Genomic DNA, 9,477 nt, shown 5'->3' with positions numbered 1-9,477 from the left:
AATGATTGTTGCCATTGATCGATTATTTTCTTTTGTGAGCTGTCACTTTTGTCTTCCTCCTGCTTTTTGTAGCCTTCGCGTTTTGCTTTTTGCTTTCGCGATAGTGCTTCTTGCTTTCAGACCTTGACTTGCAAGCAACTTGTGTCGATTTGTTTGCTTTTTTAACGGCTTCAGTCCCAAAATAGAATAAGAGTACAAGGAAGAACTTGTGATTTAACAGCAGATTAACAAAATTACTAACAAATTAATTATGTTAGCTTACTTGAATGCACGTGTTAATCTAGTCAGCATCATCAGTTAGGTAAGTTTGTTATTCTGTTGTTATGATGCTTAAGCTAAAAAAAATAAAAATAAAGCTTGAGGTGTTATTTAACTCGTTGATTCTGAGATTTATCTTATATTTTTTCAGAAAATATTATCCGTCTATTATTGATTTGTTTATTAAATTTTAAGAATCGATTCGATCAATTTTGAACTTCAGGAATGAACAGATTCCGCTGACTTAAACAGTAATTTTCCCTTAGAATTATATTAGATTTCGTTTCCATTAGTCGCATATGTCTATACATGCAGCAACAAGAGCACAGAGATTTTGACTCCTTCGAGGGAAGAGTATTTTTGTTTTTTTTGTTTATTTTTTTCTTTTGAAAAAATGCAAAATCAGTCATTTATGGTTTACCTGATTTGTAATTAGCTCATTGCAGTATCAAAATGAACTCAAAGGTCCTTGGGGTATGTCAAAAAAATAATAGTATCCCTACAGTCAAGTTATGTTCCATGACATATCAGATTTTGATAACGTGAAATGTTAGAATTAATAAAATTGTGACACTTGTCGCATTTAAGTCAATCTCACACTTATCGCATTAGTGGACTAAAGTTGATTGTAGCGACTAAATTATTTTTTTGGCATATCTCATGAATCTTTAAGTTCATTTTGATACCACAGAGGGTTAATTGTAAATTAGGTACACTACAAAGACAAATTTTTGCATTTTTTCCTTTTTTATTTTATTTAATGATGGGATGAAAGAATCTTTTTTTTTTAAAAAAAAAAATCAAACTAAACTACTCCTAACACAAATCACAATAAAAAGACACATCAACTTTTTCGATCCGGTAAGTGAAAAATACATCTATCGTCACCGATTTAACTGATACTCAACTCAACTGTATACTATTCTTTTATTCTCATTTTATCCTCTTAAATTTGATGTGGCTTTTAAAAACTATCATTAAATTTTGGATTGATCACTATTATTTGATCCAACAGTAATTTTAAAAGTCACATCAACTTTGAAGGAGAATAAATAGAGATGCAATGATGGTACATTACATGGGTTAAAAGCGCCCCACAACAATCTTCCACAAAATGCTCATTAGCAAGTTTTTGAGGCCCACATTGCTTTGATAGTTTGTCGCATGACTAGAAAGCCAAGAAAAATCTCACATGACATGATACAATTCGTAAGGGAGACTCACCCATGAGTGAAATATATTGTAAAAATTATGCTTGACTACAGTCACACTAGACAAGTGGAAGCACTTACTAAACGAAAGTTTGACTACAATTAACAATACTCTGGATTTACGAAGGAAAATAGAAAATATATATCATATTTTGTTTGACTTCCACTAGAAAGGTTTACGTCTATGTGGCCCAAAAAGAATACTTGACCAATATCTTGAGTGGATTGTATCAACCCGGCCAAATTCGAAAATGTCCCGTAACAAAGAGAGCTATTGGCAAAGTAGCCAAAGTAGTTATAACAATAGGAGCCCATGCTGTGTCGGAGTAATATACCAAAAAGCAAGTTGCACTGAATGCTGCTACCATCCCCTGCTATAGAGACGAAGAGTACAGCAAGTCCAAACAACAACAATAGAGGTATTATCTTGACAAAATCCTCCTCTCTATAACGTGACGTGAGAGTAAGGTCATATGATCATGAACTAGTTCTGATGAGAAAAGTTTTTGTGGCACTATATGAAACACTTTCCAGAGCTCTTCAACTAATTGATGGGCATATGTCCTCATCAAAGCATTGTTATAGATCCATTTGTGACCTAAGATTAGGAAACGAATCTATTTCAAAGATCATTTTATAAAAAGAAATATTGAGATCTATACAATATTTTAACAAGAACCATAACAAGCGATGCTATTGAAAGTTTTATAAAACAGAAAAGAAAAATAACGTAATGAATTTTATGTGATCATAGTCTCACGTACTAATTTATTTGCAATAATTAATTTCAAGATCAAATATCAAAGCATAATGAGATTAACGGCTTGAAATTTAGGATTTCTTTTTATGTAATTAGATGTCATGCTAATTTCATGACTAGCCTATTCTCAAATAACTAATGGAACAAAAAAAAGAATAGAAAGGTATATGCATTTGAATTTAGTAAGAAATATTGCTAGCTTCCACCAAACTATAAAAAATAAAAAAGTAAAATAAATTTTTTTTAAAAAAAAAACACACTACCCTCCAGATCGTAATTAAGTGTCTCTATAAAGGAAATATATAGTTAAGTATTGCAATAAATTAACAAATATCAAATAGAAAATATATGATCTTAATTATCCGAAGTTGTCATAGTTTAGGGAGTATATATATACCATCTAAAGATCTGTTGTTTTGAGTAAAATTGTCGTCAAATTATGATTAATGTCATAAAAGCAGCTACTTGGGCAATGTTGTCTATACGTATGCTGTTAAAGAAAATTGGATTGGAGGCAAACTAACACGAATTTAAGCTACTTTTCCAGAATGATAGCTGACTTTCGCTGCTAATTGCAAAAAGTTTTTTGGCCAACTGTTCCAAAGCTGGTACAGTTGGTACGCAGTTGACCAAGTTTTTACTTTAAACACGTAATGTAAAAGTTGGTACGCAGTTGACCAAATTTTGAAGTTTTAATTACCAGCTCATTCGTCGATCTCGTATTGAACCAGAGGGAGTCTTATCGATCTCGTATCCAAGCATATAGAACTGCAGGTATTTGTTAGTCTCATACTCTTTCATGTGTCTTCTCTATCATTACCATCCACTATTAATATCATCGATCTGATCAATACATGTATATATAGTGATTATAATTAGCAAGATGGATACATTTTTCAATATGAAGCACTCTGGATATCGAACAAATTCCTGGCATCCATTGTTCCTTCTTTCAATTTTACATTGCTTTGACCAATTATATTATCAAAACGCATTTGCATTGGATATTACTTTGACTTAATGACTTGAAATTGCTTTCATTTCTAATAAAAATCATATTCTTTTTGGAAACCGTGAAATAGAAGAAAACAAAATGGTGGATTTTTGGGTTATTTGGGGGTAAAATTGTATGTTGAAAACTGTCCAAGGTTTATCTTTAATTAGAATTTAGAGAAAACTTTATGTATTGCACGGTGAGGCAGTTCACATGATGAAATCTTTAGATATTGGATAGATATTTTCTTCTGCTTGTTGCTTGGTTTATTAATTTGATTAACATATAGACGGTAGTTTAACCCAACATTGACTATGTCCCTTGCCTTCCGTTCCACGACCAAACATTTTATTGGAAAGTTGTTGGAAGGGAGGTTTGATGGGAAAATGCTTGGAATATGGGTAATTTGGTGTCCATGTTTGGGGTTTAGGAATTGGGATTGGCTGCTTGGTGGTACTGCGTTCACAATAGGAGCCCTTTTCTAGTTTCTTTATTCATCCGATCGAGCATAGCCAGACGGCAATTCCAAATGCTTAATTTCCGTTGATTGAGATGGTTGAGTTTTAAATTCCGTCTTCAAGTCAAAAAAACAAACTCGTTAAGCACGAGAAGAATTATATATATATGAACATTTAGTGACGAAGTTCATTGGAATTTAGAGACATCTAACTTTTTAAATGAAGGTTGTAGTTGACTTTTTGTGATTCTACAAGGGAAAATGCCTACTAATCGACGACACTCGGAGAGACTTCAGGTGCATAATCGCCATGGGGGCATGTTCCCACCAACAAGTAGCTTTCCCTCGATATCATCAGGTATTTGTCATTTTAAACCTGCGGATGTGTGTGTATGCATATATCGATCATCGAATTAGAAAATTTTCATGTTATGTGAATTAAGGTGTTTTACGTATGGTTTTCAGACATATAGAAACTGTTGACTTTTAGAGCATGCATTCTCTGGTGCCATTTCTAATGTTGGGCGTTTGTGCGTAACAAATTAAGCTCCCAGAAGGCTACGCCGATTAATGGAGACGGGATTTTACTTTAGAAAAAAAAAATAAAAAATATATGTTTCTTTTAAATTTAAGTTATCCTTAGGCACGAGAAGAGAATTTGTAATTCGCCATTGATTTTTTTTTTTATATATATAAATTTTTTTGAAATTGGAGTCTAGGAATTCTTCTAATTAAGTATTTGAGATTTGAAAGTGTTATGTGTGATTTTAGCATCTTATAGAAGAACATACCAAAAAAAAAACATTTGTTTTTTCACATGTGAAGGGGACATATGAAACTTTTAGAAATTGAATTAAAAAATTTGTAGTAAATTTTTATATAATTTTGTATTCATTGGAATACGTCCAGTGGTTACTGCGTTTGTGGTGGGCTTGTTCTATCATCCCCTTCCGAACTCAAGCATATCAGGCTCGACAAGTAGTTCTTCCTCCACATCATCAGGTATTTGTCATTTAATTTGAAACTTCATATGTGTGCGTTCGCATATATCATGCATCCAATTAGAAAATTTTCATGTTATGAGATTTAAGGTGTTTTAGGGCTTTTAGACATATAGAAACAGTTGACTTCTAGAGCATGCGTTCTCTAGTGCCATTCATAATATTAATGTGTGGGGGCGTTTGTTCGTCACTAACTATTAATTGAACTTATGGACTGTTGGATGGCAAACAATGTTTTAGGGCCTGTATGAGATTGTGTTTGAGGGGTCTAAAGTGCTTTTAACACTTAAAAAGTTCGTTTGAAGAAAAAAAGTATGCGTTTGGTAAAAAAATAAAAAAGCGCTTTTAATGGTCAAAAAAGCCTAAAAATGGCCAAAAAACACTTTTGGCAAAAGCTTAAAAATGAAGCTTTTGCTCAAAAGCTTTTTTTGACTTAAAAGCTCTATTTTTCAAACGCAATCTCCAACAAGCTCTTATATATCGCAAACCTCCTAATAGGCTTGGGCAATTAATGGAGACGGAATTTCATGTTAAAAAAAAAAAAAAAAAAAACTATTTCATTTTAAATTGAAGTTATCCTTAGGCACGAGAGGAAAATTTGTACTTCGCCATTGATTTTTTTTTTTATATAATTTTTTTACAAATTAGATTATATATATAGTAATTTTTCTAATTATGTTTTTGAAAGTGTCTGTGTGATTTGAGTATGTTATAGAAGAACATACTACCTAAAAAAAAAAAAAAACGTGTTTTTCACATATAAAGGACAAATGAAGGTTGTAGTTAAAAAAAAAATGGAATACTACATGCATACATATAGTGAAAAAAAAAAAAATATAATGAATGGAGGTGCATTAAGTTATGGCTAGTTCGTTTATTGGGTGACATATATACTTTATAGACATATAATTGAGTTGTTGAGCATTCTTTGGTGCCATTCGTGATGTTGGATGCTTGTGCTAAGATTAATTACACTTACTGTGATTCTACAAGGTTCAATGCCTACTAATCGTTGACACACGACGGCACGTCTGGTAAATAATCCACACTACCAATCCCAGTGGCAACCAAACACAACTCTTTCGGCTGGTTCGACATCACGCAATGGTTATTCCTCCACATCATCAGGTATTTGTCATTTTAAACCTTCGGATGTGCGTGTGTGTTTGCACATATCATCCAATTGCCATTTCTTCTTGATTGATTAATATAAGTGATCATGAATTATTCTTAAAAAAAAAAACAAACAAACAAAAACAAAAACAAAAACAAAAACTATTGTACTTATGGATTCTTAGATGAGCAAACAATGTTTTATATATCGCAAAGCTCTTAGAAGGCTAAGCCGATTAATGGAGACGGAATGCCTCATTAGAAAAAAAAAAAAAAAAATTATTTCATTCAAATTTAAGTTATCCTTAGGCACGAGAAGAAATTTGTAATTTGCCATTGATTATATATATATATATATATATATATATATATATATATATATATATATATATAAATTTGTTACAACTTTGATTATAGGAATTATTCTAATTCAAACTTTCGTGTGATTTGAGCATGTTATAGAAGAACATTTGGAACTTTTAGAGATTGAATTGAAATTTTTTGTCACAATCTAATTTATAGGAAATTTTTGGATAAATTTTTATTTATTGAACTTTGAGTGACAAAATTCATTGGAATTTAGAGACATCTAACATTTTAAATGAAGGTTGTACTTAAAAAATAATAATAATAATAATAAATAAATAAACTAATAGAAAATGGAATACTACATGCATACATATGGTGAAAAAAAATATAATGAATGGAGGTGCATTAAGTTATGGCTAGTTCGTTTATTGGGTGACATATATACTTTATAGACATATCATTGAGTTGTTGAGCATTCTTTGGTGCCATTCGTGACGTTGGATGTTTGTGCTAAGATTAATTACACTTACTGTGATTCTACAAGGTTCAATACCTACTTATCAACGACGCACGACGGCACGTCTGGTAAATAATCCACACTACCCATCCCATTCGAGTTCAAGGTCAAGCAATATGGGCCGGACGAGTGGACACTAAACAACAGCTGCCTAAGGTTTTCTTCTCCATTCATCAGGAATTTGTCATATTGAAACGTCGGGTTTATGTGTGTGTTGGCCTAAATTACAAATCACTTCATGTGGTATAAAAAATAATTTATAGGTCCATGTACTTAGCCTAAATTACAAATCACTCATTGTGGTATAAAAAATAATTTATAGATTCTCAAGACATGACAAAATAACAGTTTTTTTTTTCTTAAAATTAATTCCCGTTTAGTAAATTAACAAAATCTGTCACTTTATAAGTCCGCCAACCGGCCATATATAAGCTAGCCTTGACATTTAAAACATTTATTTGAACACTTTTTCTCTACATTTTCAGTTGAGTAGTGGGTCATAACTTGCTTGAAGAGAACACAGACAAAAATTCCTCCGTCACATTTCTTTTACATTCACAACCTCCAAATATTTCTTTTTCTATTTATTGGACGTGGGTGATCGAATCAGTACATTCACAATCTTTGAATAGTGGTTGACTTTAAAAGAAAAGAACATGGGTAGTTTTGACCATTTTGGACCATGTAAACCAACTCGATTCTGACCAAAATTTCCTATTCAACATAAGGCCATGACGTCACTCTCCCAAAAATGAAGAATGGAAAAGAGAATTATGAAACACTGGGTTCAAAGCTCACTTTTCTCTTACAGTCAACCATTATTCGAACAACTATCAAGGCTCCCACTTAATTTTGTTTTGAAATTTTGGGCATTATATATCAAAGTTTAATGAGAATTTATCAATATTTTTTTTTATGGAATTTTACATGGAAATTAGCTAAAACTGTGAGCATTTTTGTAAATATATCGTTGGTTTGTGATTAACTGATGTCTTCGTGGCATAAGGGTGCATGATTACCTTATCATGTGACGTTGGATAAATTATTGCAAAAATATTCTTTTATGGGAATTTTATTTACTCACATGAGTATTTTGGACTATGAAACATTATTTTGTTTAAACTTTCAATTCCTCTAACCCCATTATCTATGCTACTTACTGGGCGTTAGGTAATCCTTGTTTCTTTTAAATTTTTCAGATTAAGCAGAGCAGGTGGTTTTAATTATGCATATGTGTTTTAATTTTCTTTTTTCAATAAGAATTGGGTTTTTACTTTTCCTATTAGGAATTGTTTTCCTTTTTCTTTTCTTATTAAAAGGTTGAGATACTCTGTAGCTGAATGTTGGAGTGAATTCAATATATAAGTATGTCATGGTGTTTGTTATTTGTTTTGTTGGAATTTGAGACTTGGAGTTTATACATTCTAAATATATTGGACCCAGTTTATGGTGTTGGGGAAATAATCTTATAGAGGAATTGGGAATTTATATTGTCTTTTACAGCTCCAAAGTATTTTAATGAGGAAGTGTGTTTTATTATTAATTATTCTTGGGTTGTTATCTAGCTTTAATTGATGTTTACAAATGATTTGGTGGTATGGACAATTCGTTCTTAGGTGAAAAGAGTTGGAAGAAGGAGATATTTTAAATAGGGTTAATTTTTTTGGTACTTGTGTTTTAAAGTTTTTATATTTTTCCTCTTAGGTTTTAAAAAAGATAAATTTAGTACCTCAGATTTTGGAAAATACCGAATCACCACCTCTGTTAATTTTCACCCATCCCAATTAACAGTAGGGGGTGATCGGCCACCCCCAGTTTGACTTTAGGGGTGGCTAAGCCACCCCCAAGGCCGGTCTGGGGGTGGTTTGGCCACTCCTAAGGCCAAAGGGATGGACGAAAATTAATGGAGGTGGTGATTCGATCTTTTCTAAAATCTGAGGTATTAGATTTGTCTTTTTTAAAACTTATGGGAGAAAAAAATAAAAACATTAAAACCCAAGTACCAAAAAAGTTATTAACCTTTTTAAGTAAGTGTAAAATCGGGTCTAAGTAGGTGTTATGTGCTGCTTTGGACTTTGGGGCATGACAATGATGAGCATCACACGTGGATGATTTTTTTTTTTTTTTTTTTTAAAAAAAGATGATCGTATTATACTCGTGCTATAAATTAGTACACTTCATAATTTGTGAATGTAAGGATTTAGTTTTGTTGGGGTTATCTCACATCGGTTGTAGAATAGTCTGATGGTCAGTTTATAGGTGTAAGAGAAAAGCTCACCTCTTGAGCTAGCTTTTAAAGTTAAGAGAGGCCCAAGACTGCCAACATTGGTATTAAAGCTCAGGTTCAACAAATAAGTCTCGGCCCAACAGTCTTTGGGAGAAACAGGTTGTCTCTACTCCGACCTAGGTCCAATGTGTGAGAGGGAAATTGTTGGGTTATCTCACATCGGTTGTGGAAGAGACTGGTGGTTACTTTATAAGTATAAAGAAAAACTTCACCTCTTGAGCTAGCTTTCGAGGTTGAGAAAGGCCCAAAACCACCAACATTGGTATCAGAGATTAAGTTCAAGCAACAAGTCTCAGCCCAACAGTCCATGGGAGAAATAGGTTGTCTTTGCTCCGACCTAAGGCTCGATGTGTGGGGGTGAGATTGTTAGGGTTATCCCACATCAGTTGTTGATGGAGCTGGTGGTCAATTTATAAGTGTGCAGGAAAGCCTCACCTCTTGAGCACTGATATCACAGCCTAGGTTCAACCAACAAGTCTTGGCTCAACAGTCCACGGGAGAAACAGATTGTCTCTGCTCCGACCTAGGGCTCGATGTGTGAGAGGGAGATTGTTGGGATTATCCCACATC

At 32.8% G+C, this 9,477-nt stretch overlaps 1 protein-coding gene across 1 annotated transcript in view; it reads right to left on the bottom strand.

Annotated features, from left to right (window-relative positions):
- Positions 1-9,477, bottom strand: part of LOC132169296 (ankyrin repeat-containing protein ITN1-like) — an 11,093-nt gene that overhangs the window by 1,102 nt on the left and 514 nt on the right. The gene's annotated exons all lie outside the window — the stretch shown is intronic.

Source organism: Corylus avellana, chromosome ca2 (assembly GCF_901000735.1).
Source record: "Corylus avellana chromosome ca2, CavTom2PMs-1.0".
NCBI lineage: Eukaryota > Viridiplantae > Streptophyta > Magnoliopsida > Fagales > Betulaceae > Corylus > Corylus avellana.
The sequence above is the reverse complement of the archived record's forward strand: the minus strand, read 5'-3'. Positions and strand labels throughout refer to the sequence as shown.